The 14,442-nt window shown below is 33.7% G+C and overlaps 1 long non-coding RNA gene across 1 annotated transcript; it reads left to right on the top strand.

The window, feature by feature from the left end:
- Positions 1-1,893: 1,893 nt before the first annotated feature.
- LOC127720395 (uncharacterized) lies at positions 1,894-6,725 on the top strand. The gene is made up of 2 exons (XR_007990714.1): positions 1,894-2,238; positions 6,192-6,725. It is a non-coding gene; the product is annotated as an uncharacterized LOC127720395 (long non-coding RNA).
- The last annotated feature ends 7,717 nt before the right edge of the window (positions 6,726-14,442 follow it).

Genomic DNA, 14,442 nt, shown 5'->3' with positions numbered 1-14,442 from the left:
GAGCATGATGTATTTTTGTTTGTAATAAGAATGCACGATACGGTCAACCTTGACCTACTGGTCCATATTATCACATGCATTTAACGGGCAAATACAAATCGGCAACTTTGACAAATATAGGGTTTAGTATCGGGTGTAAGTTAGTTATATACTTCGGGATACAGCGTGTCTGCGGCCGTCGGGGTTTCTTATCCAGACACACATATCCCTCAGTGTATAACTATTACAGAACAGACCAGCACGACATAACATGAAGTCAATGTTCAGATTTTAAGCTTGTTTATGTTAATCTAGTTTTAATTATCTTTCGGTCACGACCTTGTATGTTCACAATATGCACGTCCACATGATTACATATCATATCGTATCTGTTATAGAGCACAAATTTACCTATTCTTATAAGTAGTTAAATATACTAAACAAAGTACACATTAATTTTTATACTTTGTTTATTTCAATGAATCCAACACAGACTATAAAAATTTTGAACAGTTGTTATCACCGAAACAGGACCAAAAGATGGTAAACAGCTGCTAACATAAAAAAAACCAACACATAATTGTATTCCCCTCTTAAGCACATTAAATGTTGAATGAGTCAAACAAAAATCACCTCAAAAGGCTACTAATCTCTACTGCTTTCATTTTTCCAGTCCCTTCATGATAGGTTTCTATATAAGATATTTAAAATATTTGTTCATATTTATAAACGATAAAGTTTGGAGGGCGGAATGTGACAAGATTAGTTTAAATATTCTTTGAAAGTAAAATGTCAATGTTTTTTGCTTGGCAGTTTCAAGTGGCGAATGAGAAATTTTTAAAAAGCGGGAGGAGTGCCCTCTGAAGATGTTTGCTGGTAAGAGGGGCGACAGTCAAAAATGAAAAATGAATTATAAAATAATGGAATTGGGACGTATAAGGGGAATACCTTGAAATCTCTTTCCTTTTTTATTCTTTTGTGTAGTACATTTGAAGCTCAATTTGTTGTTGCATGAGAAACATTGAAACAGTTTTTGGTGGGGTTCGTGTTGCTCAGTCTTTATTTTTCTATGTTGTGTTAATGTACTGTCGTTTGTCTTTCGGTCTTTGTTTTTTTTTTTTGCCATGGCGTTTCCAGTTTATTTTCGACTTATGAGTTTGAATGTTCCTTTGGTGTCTTTTGCATCTGTTATGTGATATGTGCGGATATTTTAATTCTAGATGCGAAGCAAACACCATGTAGCTAAAATGTTTTGTTTTTACTTCTTTTCTTTCAGTTATTATTATTCTAAATAACCAACAACCAAAAGTCTTATGATATCTAAACTAACCACAATATTTATCATATATACATTGTAGTGTATCTGCTTTCTTCATTTATTATTTTAAACTACTTTTTATCATTATTCATTTCATGAAGTGCACATGCCATTTGGACTCTTTCTTTAACGAAATTTTAACACTGTATATAATCGTTGTTTTGTACAATACTTATTTGTATTGTTCGGAATAAAAAATACAAATTCCAATTCATCAATACAAATATAAATCTACATGTAATATAAATAAAACAGAACGTAAAGTACTTATTATTTTCCTTTGACAGTGTAAAATATTGAGTCAAACATGCGGGTCTGCACGTGGATTGGGGTCGTTTATTTCTATTTTCTTTATTTTTTTAGACCAGTTTTCACTTTTCTTTATTATATATTTCAGCTCCCCAATATTCTCTATTATTTATTTTTTTTTGTCTATTTTTCCTATACTTTATCTTTTTGTTCTTAATTCTGTGCCCATTTTATCAATTATTCTCTATTCTGTAAACCAAAACCCACATCCAGACCCTCAAACATGCAATTATATAAAGACGTCTATATCAGTAAGAACGGATGTACTTAAAAATATATTTCTTAAATCAAGGACATAATTGATGAAGCTCAATCGGTACGTTTTTCCTGTTTAATCACCATTATCGATTGGCGTAGATTGCAATCCTTTAAAGGTTATCCATGACCTCATTGTGACAACGGCTAAAAATAGATTGGGGTATACTGACGTATGCATGGTATATAAAGGTAAACATACGACAGCTGTCGACACATTTATTGACAGTCAAAATGAACAAGCGGGATATTATGTTCGACACAGAACAGAAAGATTTCGATTTGGAGAAAGTTTTGGAATTATTGAAGAAATGCAAACTAGATGATGATACTATTTTATTGGAATATTACATAAAAGCTTACAGAGAACTATGCAGGTAAATAAAATCACGTGTTCCTACACTGTGTTTTACATAAACACGAAGATTATGTATTAGATACAATACAAAGGTAACAAAGAAACAGGCCGGTAACAACCGTTGCCGGATAGTTTTTCTGCACGAGTAGTCAGGTCAAGGTACGAGGCGATAGCCGAGGACCTTGACCTGACTACAAGTGCAGAAAAACTATACGGCAGGTTGTTTCCGGCCTGTTTTTTGTTACCTTTGTTTTGTATCTGACTTGTACGACGTTTCAAGAAAGAAGTAGTACATTTTGCATTTGGAAGAGGTAGCAAAAATAAACATATAAGGAACTTAAATGATCATATACAAGTTTATGTAAGTTACAGTTTAAACACATTTTTTTTCACTTCCCTTCAGCCGAGAGTTTTTTTCACAAAAAAATCAAGAATCTAATAACTTTATGAAAAGAACCATTTCAAGTAAAAGGTGAATGTTGTACACATTTGAGACTTTTTAAAATGCAACTTCGCAAGTAAGTAATGTATAAAAAGGATTTCAGAGGTAAGCAAGCTACTATCTGATTTTTATTGGGGAAAAACCGAAAAGGAGGGGGGGGGGGGGGGGTAAATAAATTTAAGATAAACATTCTTGATCCTTTTTTGGTTGAAAAAATGCAGGATGTGCCATTCCATACCCCCATCCCCCCTTAAAAAAATCGTAAAAATCGTACGTTTGCCGCCAAATAAACGAATTCAATATATATATGAATTCAATAAAAATATAAATGTATCAAAATAATGAATTTACTATTTCATTAGTGAATGAAATGATATGGAAAAAAGGATTTTGTCTTTTTATTAGATATATATAGGCATATATTTTGGATTTTTTTTCTAAGTTCAGGTTTTTATATGTCTCTGATAGTGTTGACCACGATTAAACACGTGTCACTATATGCTCCAATCGCAGCTTACCGTCCAAAATTGATGACATAAGTTGAATGATTTTCTTCAAGATTTGCTGCATATTTGAACATGTATTATGTTACACGGACACTTTTTATCTATAGGATCAATCGTCCATTGGTGAGTTGATAGGGATTTTACCTTTTGGTTAGATTTGATTTTTATATATATATATTTCCTGTCTTTTTTATTGATATATAAACGTCGGTACCAGCTTTTCTTTACCTTCAGCATTGTTCAGAATACTATTCATGTCCATATATTGAAAAAAATACATTTACGGACCGACCATTTAGCTTCAAAAGGGGGTTATGTTCTTTTCTTAGTAAGAAAATTAATATTTAGTTTTTTCAACGCTATCACACAATTTTTTTTTTTTCGAAATTAGCACTATTATATACGGTATTCGAAAAATCAGGAATCAGAACATTATTTTGTCATCTGCTTGACCACATAATGTTTTTTTCTCATAAAATTGGGGATCAAAATATTTTTTAGGAAAAAAACATAACCCCTCTTTTAAAGTTAAAGGTCAATCCCTTAGTGTACTGATATGAATAGTCATTTACTGGAATTAATTGGAAAAAAATATTTATTGATGCTAAAGTAAATATTTTAATCAAAAAGACGGTAATTATTTCGGTGAAACAAAAAGTTCAAATCTAATTGAAATTTAAAGTGCCCATGAACTCACTGATCATGCACGGGCGATTCTATTCATAAAAAGAGTCCGGTAACAACTAAAAAGTGTCCGTGTATCATTTAAAAAGAGTCCGTGTAACACCCGTTAAAGTACTGTTTTTCTATAGCTCTGCTGGGGGCAAAGTCGTACAAATATAGTGTAGTATCTTAAAATACCTGTATTTAGAAATTAAATTAAAATCGATAAGTCATTATATTTGTTTAGACATTAAGGTTGAAATAACATGTGTATTTTAATATAATATTGACATCATTAAAAAAATATTTCGAAACAAGAAATTTTCAGTTGACAAATGAAAGTATCTTGCATGTACCTTCTAGTATAATAATGTTAGCTATACTCTTGATGCTCGAGCCTTGAAAATAAGGAGATGTGTTGTGATTGCCAATGCGACATATAACCTCAAAAGACCGAAAGGCAACTAAGTAACTGGTAACTGTGTGGCCTTTAACAATAAACAGAACGTATGTAATACAGTAACTTAAAAGAGCATGTGAAACAGTAAAAAAAAAACGAAATTCGCTAGTATTAAATATAAACGGTTATAACTGACAGCAACACACAACTATACCTTGAGTACAGGCTACTGGGAACAGACACGCAGAGAATAGGACAGTTTTTGACATTTTGTTTCCCCTAGACAGTCCTATAAGTACGACCATATGCTTCTAGCGTTCACTTCCAGAATTTTGCCTCCTACTTTTGAATGCTTAACCACGATTTTCACATTTCGAACAACCAAAAATTAAAAAGCAGAAAAGTGCAAATAAAGTGCGATGTCAAAAGTTATAGGACTAAACACCCCTTTAACATAGGACAATTGTTCAACAATTTTTTTTTTACAGTTTATTTTTCATCCTTTCATAATGTTTCTATGCGAGTTAAAATAATTCAAAACTATTTTTTGAGATCGACTGTTTTATAAGTCAATTATAATAGAGATAATCCCTTGTTGTCGATAAGTATATTGTATTTAAGAGATTAAAGAAAAAATAGAATTTAATCCATTGTTTTTGAAGTTTTTGTAGTAAAAACTAAAGAAAAAAAAAACATCCTATTTAACCGGAACTGATCATGGTCCTCATTGGTAAATTGATCTACATTGTACATGATTGTGTCTACATCAATGTGCGTCACAAGTTCTAATGACCTATTACTAATCATGATACTTTATTCACTCAATGGGTACATGTAGATTAGTTCAATTAACTTGAATGACAAAGTAAATAATCTATTTCACTCTATATGATACAGCTGTAATGATAAATTGTGATGATATTAAATGAACTCATCATAAATACCAGGATTAAATTTTGTGCGCCAGACACGCGTTTCGTCTTCAAAAGACTATCACCAGTGACTTTCAAATAAGGAAAAAAAGCTAAAGGGCCAAATAAAGATAAGGGACTGAAACAAAATAAAACAAGACATAATGTGATTTCTTTTTCATCAGTTAATCCGGAAAACACTTCGGACTAACCAAATTTTATGAAACATGTGACTACCTTTCTAGCCAGATGTGGATCGAGGATTTTTTAAAAGGGGGCACAAATTCAACTAAACAACGTTTGGTGTGGAACATGTAAAAGGTTTATCCATAAACCATACAAAGACCTCCCCCTTGAATCAGTATTGATGACTTGCTAGCAGTAGATCGATACTGCTGCTGACGGACTGTAAAATGGTATCATCCACTCTGTATAGTCAATTCTTCGATACTGATTTATAACTTATCTTTCCTGTTTGTATCTTCCGCCTCTCTTACGTAAATCATCCGTTAATAAATAAATTAAAAGAATTAAATCAATAACTTAATTGCAAAAAGTAAAACCTGAAATATTACATGCATTACATAAGAATAGAATGAGAATGGAAACGGGGAACGAGTTAAAGAGACAACAACCCAACCACAGAGTAGAAAACAACCAAAGCATTCTTTGGGTCTTCAACGCAGCGAGAATATCCGGCACCCGGTGTATTTATAAGAAACATGATGAATAAAGAAACAAAATTTATAAAGTTTTTTTTTAATCTTTGCTTTTCATGCTTTTCTTGAATTTCATGGACTATCGTCTAGATATAATACGGTGGCGAAATATAAAGAATAGAGAATAAGTGAAACATTGAATAAAGGATAGAGAAAAATAGTTTGAAAATTAAATAAAAAAGGAATGAAGGACGATCCAGATCCTCGTGTAATTCATTTTTGTTTTTTGTTTGTTTGTGTTGTACGTTTCCCTAAACATATCAAATTATAACTGATGTATACAAACATGAAATTTGAAAAAAAAACTAATATCTATTCCTTTGTTCCCCAGATTTTTTCGACTTCAAGGAAGATTATTCGGCTTTGTGGCAAAAGATTTAGAAGAAAAGATAGGTATTCTCGAAACATGGCGACGTTGTGATACTTGTGACAATTACAGATCCGTTCAGTCAATGATCAACTACGAAGTCGAGTATGGACTAACGACCTTCAGAGGTCGTGTGCCGTCAGGTTCAAGGACATTACTTAGATTACAAAGAGCGTTGGAATTTATATTAAGATTTATAGACGAAATGAGTATGAGTGAGGACGAAGATAAAAGTTCACATATTGCTCACACAGTATACAAAAGAACACTAGCCAATCATCATCCGTGGATCGTTCAAAAAATGGCGGGATTTGTCACGTTCATGTTGCCGAGCAGAAAAGAACTTATAGAAACCATGTGTAAACAAAACTATGACCAAGTACTAATATTAATGCACGAAGTGACTCAGGAAGGAAATCCAATATATGACATTACACAAAGTTTATATAAAAAACACAATTTATTAAACCTGAAATAAATATGCATATGTGTAATTTCTATATGTTTGTTTTTTCTTGGATAAAAGAATTCCTATTATAGCTACATGATTCGAGTAAGTACCATCACATAAAGTGGTATGATTGCCAATCCGAACCTATCCTCCAGAGAACAGATGAAAATATTAGAGTTATCGCCCTTATTACATCTCTGTGAAAATATTTTCATTCAAACTTATAAGACAATGTAATGTGAAATTAAATTTAAAAATTTAAATGTCTACCCGAATAATGCTGATGAGAACTATGTACAATGCTAAACATAATAACTTAGTTGCAAAAAGTAAAACCCTGACGGGTTAAATTGCAAACATATTAGAGGGTGGTAAAGGGTTATTTTCGTGCAACGTGTTTTGCCATTTTTATTTCACGTGCAGCCACGAAAAAGGTTCGTTATTAACCGTGTTTCGTGAAATCGGTAAAAAGATCAACGTGCAAGAAATTTTTAATTGTTCGTTCATCGTGAAATTGCAATTTTATTTCGCGTTCTTCCGTGCAGACACACCCCCCTTTACGCCCCTCATATTAGTAAACGTATTTACACTCACTTTACACAGTAAACACTATACCAAGAAACGGACAAATGATACAGACAATATATTACGAAATATGAAAATAAGAAGATATGATATGTTTGTCAATGATACAACTATCCACCAGACCAAACGATGTTGTTCACACTCAACTTTAAAAGGTTATCATACGGCCTTCAACACTGATCAAAACCCATTCCGCACAGCAAGATATAAAAGGGCCGACACAATGAAATTTAAAACGGTACTACTTTCAAACAAGAAAACTAATAGCCTGATTTATTATAAAAACAATATTAATGAAATAGTGAATAGTATTAGTTTATATATTTCAATATTTCAATATGACATTTTCAATTATTCCAACATTGTTACCACATAGTTTATATAGTAATTTAATCTTTTTTTATGTATATTGTTACATATTTTGTATAATTTGTGCATTTTAGTTGACATATTTAAATTCGTTTTTTTCAAATTTGGTTTAAAAATTTTTTTTAAAAGGTTGCTACATTTAAAAAAAGCATTTTTTCTATCCTTCCGAAGCACCTGATATCATCCCCGTTTTTTTGGTAAATTTCATGTTGCTCAATCTTTAATATTTTTGTATAGAGTTGTCTTTTCGTCGCTTTTCGTGTTTTGCCATATTGCTTTATTGGTTTCTCTATGACCTATGAATTTTGATTGTACCTTTGGTATCTGCTGTCTCCCCCCCCCCCCCCCCCCCCCTATATGAATTTTAATTAGATTGATGATTTTGAGATAATCCTCGATTTTCGTTGGGTGTATCATTCTGGACTGACTTCTTTAGTGTCTTTTATTTCTTTTTCTTCTTTTTTTTTATTTACATTGTCTTTCGTCGATCTGTTCTTCAACTTATGTTTTAATTGTTTATTTGATATCTTCTGATTCTTCTGTAAGACACACGTGAAACCGAAAGCATGTGATTTAGATTATTGGGTTAATTTTCGTAATCTATACATTACTGACGAAGGATCTTTTAGCAATTGCTCTATTACGAAAGAAATAAGTGAGATACTTTCCACAAGAGTAATTCATTAAATTTGCTTTTTTATGTTCATCGTGGATGTGGGGGGGAGGGGGGGGGGGGTAAATCTTTGTTACAATTAGGCCATTGGTGATTAGAAACTTCGCAGGTTTTTATTCGTGTCTTATAAATCTGCGCGACAAATATAAATAGAATCAATTACAAGTATTCGATTCTTCAAGTTTTGCGAAAACAATTTATCATAACACATTTGTAGTACATTCGTGTCTTACAACAAACAAATGGCGAACATCATATTTTACCATAATGTAGTTTTGGAGGATAATTCTAACTTAGCTCACTCACATATATATATCTTTTCCGCAAGTTTATTGTTTTCTGTTTGATATTAAATTAATATTTAAGATCTATTTTGTTACATCTGGTGATCATTTTATTTGGCAATCGCCAATGGCAGTCAGCAGGGTTTAAGAACATCCGTTGTTCGACCTGCTAGTCAAATGCGTTTTGTTGAAATATACTTTGTCACTTTTTTGGTCTTTTGGAAAATGTTGTTTGTGCTGTATTTAGACCCCTTTACCAAGAAATTTGTTTTGCATGCACACGTATAAAAATTGCGGTTTTATCCAACGCAATATTAGGTTTGAACGTTGTTTTCAATTTAGACTTGTATATATATATATTTACATATACAAATTTGGTGTACAAATTTTTGCACCTCATGTTTGCGGTATACCATCTTCTCCGCAAGTTCATTATTATCTGTTTGTTTTTAAATTAATAATTAAGATCCATGTTTCATATCGTGATCAATTTATTTGGCAATCGTCAATGGCAGTCAGCAGGGTTTAAGAACATCAGTTGTTCGACCTGTTAGTCAAATACGATTTGTTAAAATATACTTTTTACTTTTTTTGTCTTTTTGGAAAATGCTGTTTGTGCTGTATGTAGACCCCTCTACCAAGATATTTGTTTTACATGCACACGTATAAAAATTGCGGTTTTTTCCAACGTAATCATAGGTCTGAACGTTGTTTTCAATTTAGACTTGTTTATATATATTTACATATATAAAGATTGTTTCCGATTATATTTAGTTGTCACTCACTATTAACATTTTTATGCCCCCGCCGTAGCGGAGGGAGTATTAAGTTTTATCCTTGTCCGCCTGTACGTACGTCCGTACGTACGTCCGTACGTACGTCCCAAAATTGGTTTCCGTTCTCTAACTTTAGTTTGCCTAAACCAAATGTTATGACACTTATTCATCATGCTCAGTACCACAAAACACAGATCCAGTTTGATGTTTGGTGGCGTCACTTTTATCGTTCTAGAGTTATGCCCCTTTACAAATGGAAAAATTGCTGAATTTTTCGTTTCCGTTCTCTAACTTAAGTTTACATCAACCAAATGTTATGACACTTATACACAATGCTCAATACAACAAAACACAGATCCAGTTTGATGTTTGGTGGTGTCACTTTTATTGTTCTAGAGTTATGCCCCTTTACAAATGGAAAAATTGCTGAAATATTCGTTTCTGTTCTCTAACTTAAGTTAGCTTCAGCCAAATGTTATGAAACTTATGCACAATGCTAATTACCTCAAAACACAGATCAAGTTCGAATTTTTATGGTGTCACTTTTACCGTTCTAGAGTTATGCCCCTTTACAAATGGAAAAATTACTGAATTTTTCGTTTCCGTTCTCTAACTTAAGTTTACCTCAACTAAATGTTATGAAACGTATACACAATGCTTATTACCACAAAACTCAGATGAAGTACAACTTTGGGTAGCGTCACTTTTACAGTTCTTGAGTTTTGTCCCTTTATAACGTTATATGCAAGCGGGGCATCATCTGTGTCCCATGGACACATTCCCCATTTATTTTCAATTCTTATACAATGTTTATATAAACCGTAGTTATATTTTTTCAATAAAGTTTAATGTTCTCTTAAAAATGGAAAAACAGGAAGACAGAGTAACTATGTGTTAATGATATCTCCCGCCATGGAAGCGTCTGTCATAGATGTTAATATTATTCATTAAAGTGGTCATCTTTTTAAAGCATTTACCGTCGTGTGAGAATAAAAATCTATCACAACAAATAACACTCTATAATAAGGATGCTTACTATGCGGTATGGGTTTCGCTCATTGTTAAAGGCAGTACGGTGACCTATAGGTGTTAACTTCTACCCCATTTGGTCTCTGGTGGAGAATTCTCTAATTGGCGATCATAACACATCTTATTTTGATGTTAGTACTTTTAAACTATCTAAGTACTACAGGACGTAATTCACACTAAATAATATATGTATTAAAGTAATGTAAACATGATCACGTGTGTTTGTTTATAAATAATGCACAATAGGTTAAATGGTTAAATGTTTTTCATTGGTTGAGTTAGAACTGACCATGATATTTGAATAAGGTCAGTAATATTTCGTACTATAATAGTTTTGGTGGTTGTGTTGTTTTAAGGAATTTGCATTTGAGGTTCGCCTTCGGTGCTGCAAAGTTTTCCCACCATTCAACACGACAACATGTATTTGTCTTATGCTATGTTTTATTAAGAATGTGGGTATAAACTGAATTTCTAATTTTGATTCATAATTTGTATTTGCAAAATGAAAATTATTTTTATTCTTGTAGTTTTTTTTTTGTGTTTGTTACCTGCAGCGGCCGAGGCAGAAAGGTTATAGAGAACCCCGGGAAAGAATTCAAAATAGAAAACTAAAGATTTGATTTCAGCTGATATTATATATTTATGTCTGGGAGGCACACTTCAGTCCTTTTCCGATAGGAACGAGTAGCTGATACATCTAGTATTTTACCCTCTTCATATATAATTGTATTTTGCATAACAAAAACAAATATCCTATCATATGTTTTTTTGGTCACAAAATGTACCTGTAGCTATCATGAGTATGCCATCTCGTGTATTGATTGACACTATATTGACACTATATATCTGATACATGTATATATAATATATAACTGGTTTTAATCCTTATTTCGAGGATAAAGATTTTAATGACAAAATAAACGTAAAAAAATTAGGATAGGTGACCAATGGACTCTACGTTTTGGGTTGGTGGCAGACAAATACAGTATGTACACTAACGAGCTGGGACAATAATACCAAATGCAAAATTTTGAGCAAAGGTTTGGTGAAAAGGAGCACTTGAATTTATCGTACAATTAACATATACTAGACGAAACATTCGTTGGTCACTAAATTCTAAATTGAAAATACAAAAAAGGCAATAAAAAACACACATCGACGTTTACCCACAAGAATTCCATTCATCAACAAATATATGCCAGATCTCTTTGACGAACCCGAAGTTGAAAATTGAAATGTGATGCTTCTCCGTTTAGCACACACGATAATTAAAAGAGCAATAGTAATGTCTGATCGGCTTGTAATCAGAAGAATGTGTCCAGGAATGGGTTGACATGCTATTCTGCTCTAAACACATGGCTTTTAAGGTTAATACCACGTCTGATCGGCTTGTAATCAGAAGAATGTGTCCAGGTATGGGTTGACATGCTATTCTCCGCTAAACACATGGCTTTTAAGGATACTTCCAAGTCTGATTGGCTTGTAATCAGAAGAATGTGTCCAGGTATGGGTTGACATGCTATTCTCTGCTAAACACATGAAATTTAAGGGTAATACTAATTCTGATCGGCTTGTAATTAGAAGAACATGTCCAGGTATGAGTTGACATGTTATTCTCCGCTAAACACATGGCATTTAAGGGTAATGTCACGTCTGATCGGCTTGTAGTTTGAAGATTGTGTCCAGGTATATGTTGACATGCTATTCTCAGCTAAACACATGACATTTAAGGGCAATACCAAGTCTGATCGGCTTGTAATCAGAAAAATGTGTCCTTGTATGGGTTGACATGTTATTCTCCGCTAAACACGTGGTATTTAAGGATAATACCACGTCTGATCGTATTGTAATCAGAAGAATGTGTCCAGGTATGGGTTGACATGCTATTTCCGCTAAACACATGGTATTTAAATTATTGGGTATTCCATTCCCTCTTGCTCTAAGGCGAGCGGTACTTAATTATTGGGTATTCCATTCCCTTTTTCTCTAAGGCGTGTGGTATTTAGTTATGGGATATTCCATTCCCTCTTTCCCGAAAGCGTGCGGTATTTAGTTATTTGGTTTATATTCCCTCTTTCTCTAAGACGTGCAGTATTTAGTTATTTGGTATTCCATTCCCTCTTTCTCTAAGGCGTGAGGTATCTAGTTATTGAGTATTCCATTCCCTAGCCTCTTTCTCTAAGGCGTGCGGTATTTAGTTATTAGGTACTTATTCCTCTTTCTCTAAGGCGTGCAGTGCTAAGTTATTTGGTATTACCCTCCCTCTTTTTCTAAGGCGTGTGGTATTTAGCTATTGGGAATGCATTCCCTCTTACTTTAAGGCCGGCAGTATATAGTGATTGGGTATTCCATTCCGTCTTTCTCTTTTTCCATATCTCATTCAAAATGTATATATTGTGGTAAAATGAAGCACAAATAACAAAAGCAGGTAAGCACAGTCATAAAAACTTAATAACCCTAAAGTTATACATATCGTTTTACTTTAATAACCATCTTATCATTTTTTTTAATCGAGACAACTGTTGATTATTAATGTTTTTAATGAATTATTATATTGAAAAAAAAGAAGACAACGACTAATATTTGTTCAAAGCTAATTCCGTCTTTGCATATTTCCTTCTTTCACGAGTAACCCCAGACCCCCCCCCCCCCCCCCTCCGCCCGAGTTGCCCGATGTTTTGAATAAAATAGGCTCTCCAACCCGTAGGCCGTGGGTTGATACCCGTGTCGGTGGTCGACGAGATCCTTGCGGATGAGGGCTGTAGCCAGACTCCTTATGGTCAGAAAATACCCGGACGGACGAGACTATAGTTAAATAAGCTGCTTTGGCTCCGATATCACCTAGTAAACGGGAGGTCGGATGGACCCGGTCCGATCAATCGGCTGGTCATATCGAGCCCTTCAGTAAATCCTCAACAATAAGCTTTCTTGTAACAATTATCATTATATACACATGTATCTGAATTAAACTTTTTATATTTAGGATAACAGCGATGGCTCATGGGTCAATCAAGTGGTACGCCTCCTATTTCGCTTGACGACTACGCTCTGCTTGAGTATACTATTCTTGGAACATCTGGTGTTTTCCGCAGTGGATCTTGGTTGCTTATTTTGGGGACGAGCTACATTATACTTGGAAGTCGTTTTCAGCATTAGCACTTGACCCCGGCTCGCCACGGAAACACAGCATCGCCCTTGGAGGCACTCCGAGGTAGGTGGATAACAAGAATGGCGAACCTTTCTTATTTCCCATGGCACACCAAAACCAACCCTCTAAATCAGCTTTAGTAAATAAAAAAAGAAAATGTGATGACTCAGTGCCCTGTCGGGAAGATGACAGTTGGCCCCGATTTATTGTAATTAAAGGAACAGATGAAAAACCAATTTCAAAGATATCTCCCTTTGTGATTCACAAACAAATTCAAAGCATTGCTGGCACCTTAACATAGTTACATAGTTGAATGTTCCAACAAAAGCGAATCAACAAATTTGCTGACAATGAAAACAGTTACAGACTTTAACGTTTCTGCCTCTCCTCACAATAGTTTGAACAGTTGTAAAGGAATCATTCGAGACAGTAGTCAATATCTGGGTGACCTTACCGTGAAAGAAATTTGGGATGAACTTTCAAACCAAGGTGTAACTGATGATGTTAGATTTCAAATAAAAAAGAATGGAAATATAATCAAATTAAATACCTATCTGTTGACCTTTAGAACTCCAACTCCTCCTTCATCTATTACTTTAGGTTGCTTCGGAATCAGAGTTGACAGGTTTATCCCTAATTCAATTCGATGCTTCACTTGTCAAAAGTTTGATCATGGAACCAAACAATGTCGTGGTACGCAGAGATGCTTCAAGTGTTCTGACGAAGGGCACGAGGGAACAACTTGTAACTCTGAATCTTCTAAATGTGTAAACTGTGGTGACTGCCCTGTTTATCTTAAAGAAAATAAAAATATAATTAAAAGTAAAACAGAAAGAAACATCAGTTACAGAAGCTAAACAGATAGCTTCTGTTTCGAATGATCTTCTAGTTTCGAACAAA

This window comes from Mytilus californianus, unplaced genomic scaffold (genome assembly GCF_021869535.1).
Source record: "Mytilus californianus isolate M0D057914Y unplaced genomic scaffold, xbMytCali1.0.p SCAF_11, whole genome shotgun sequence".
NCBI lineage: Eukaryota > Metazoa > Mollusca > Bivalvia > Mytilida > Mytilidae > Mytilus > Mytilus californianus.
This window is presented reverse-complemented; position numbering and strand designations above follow the sequence as displayed.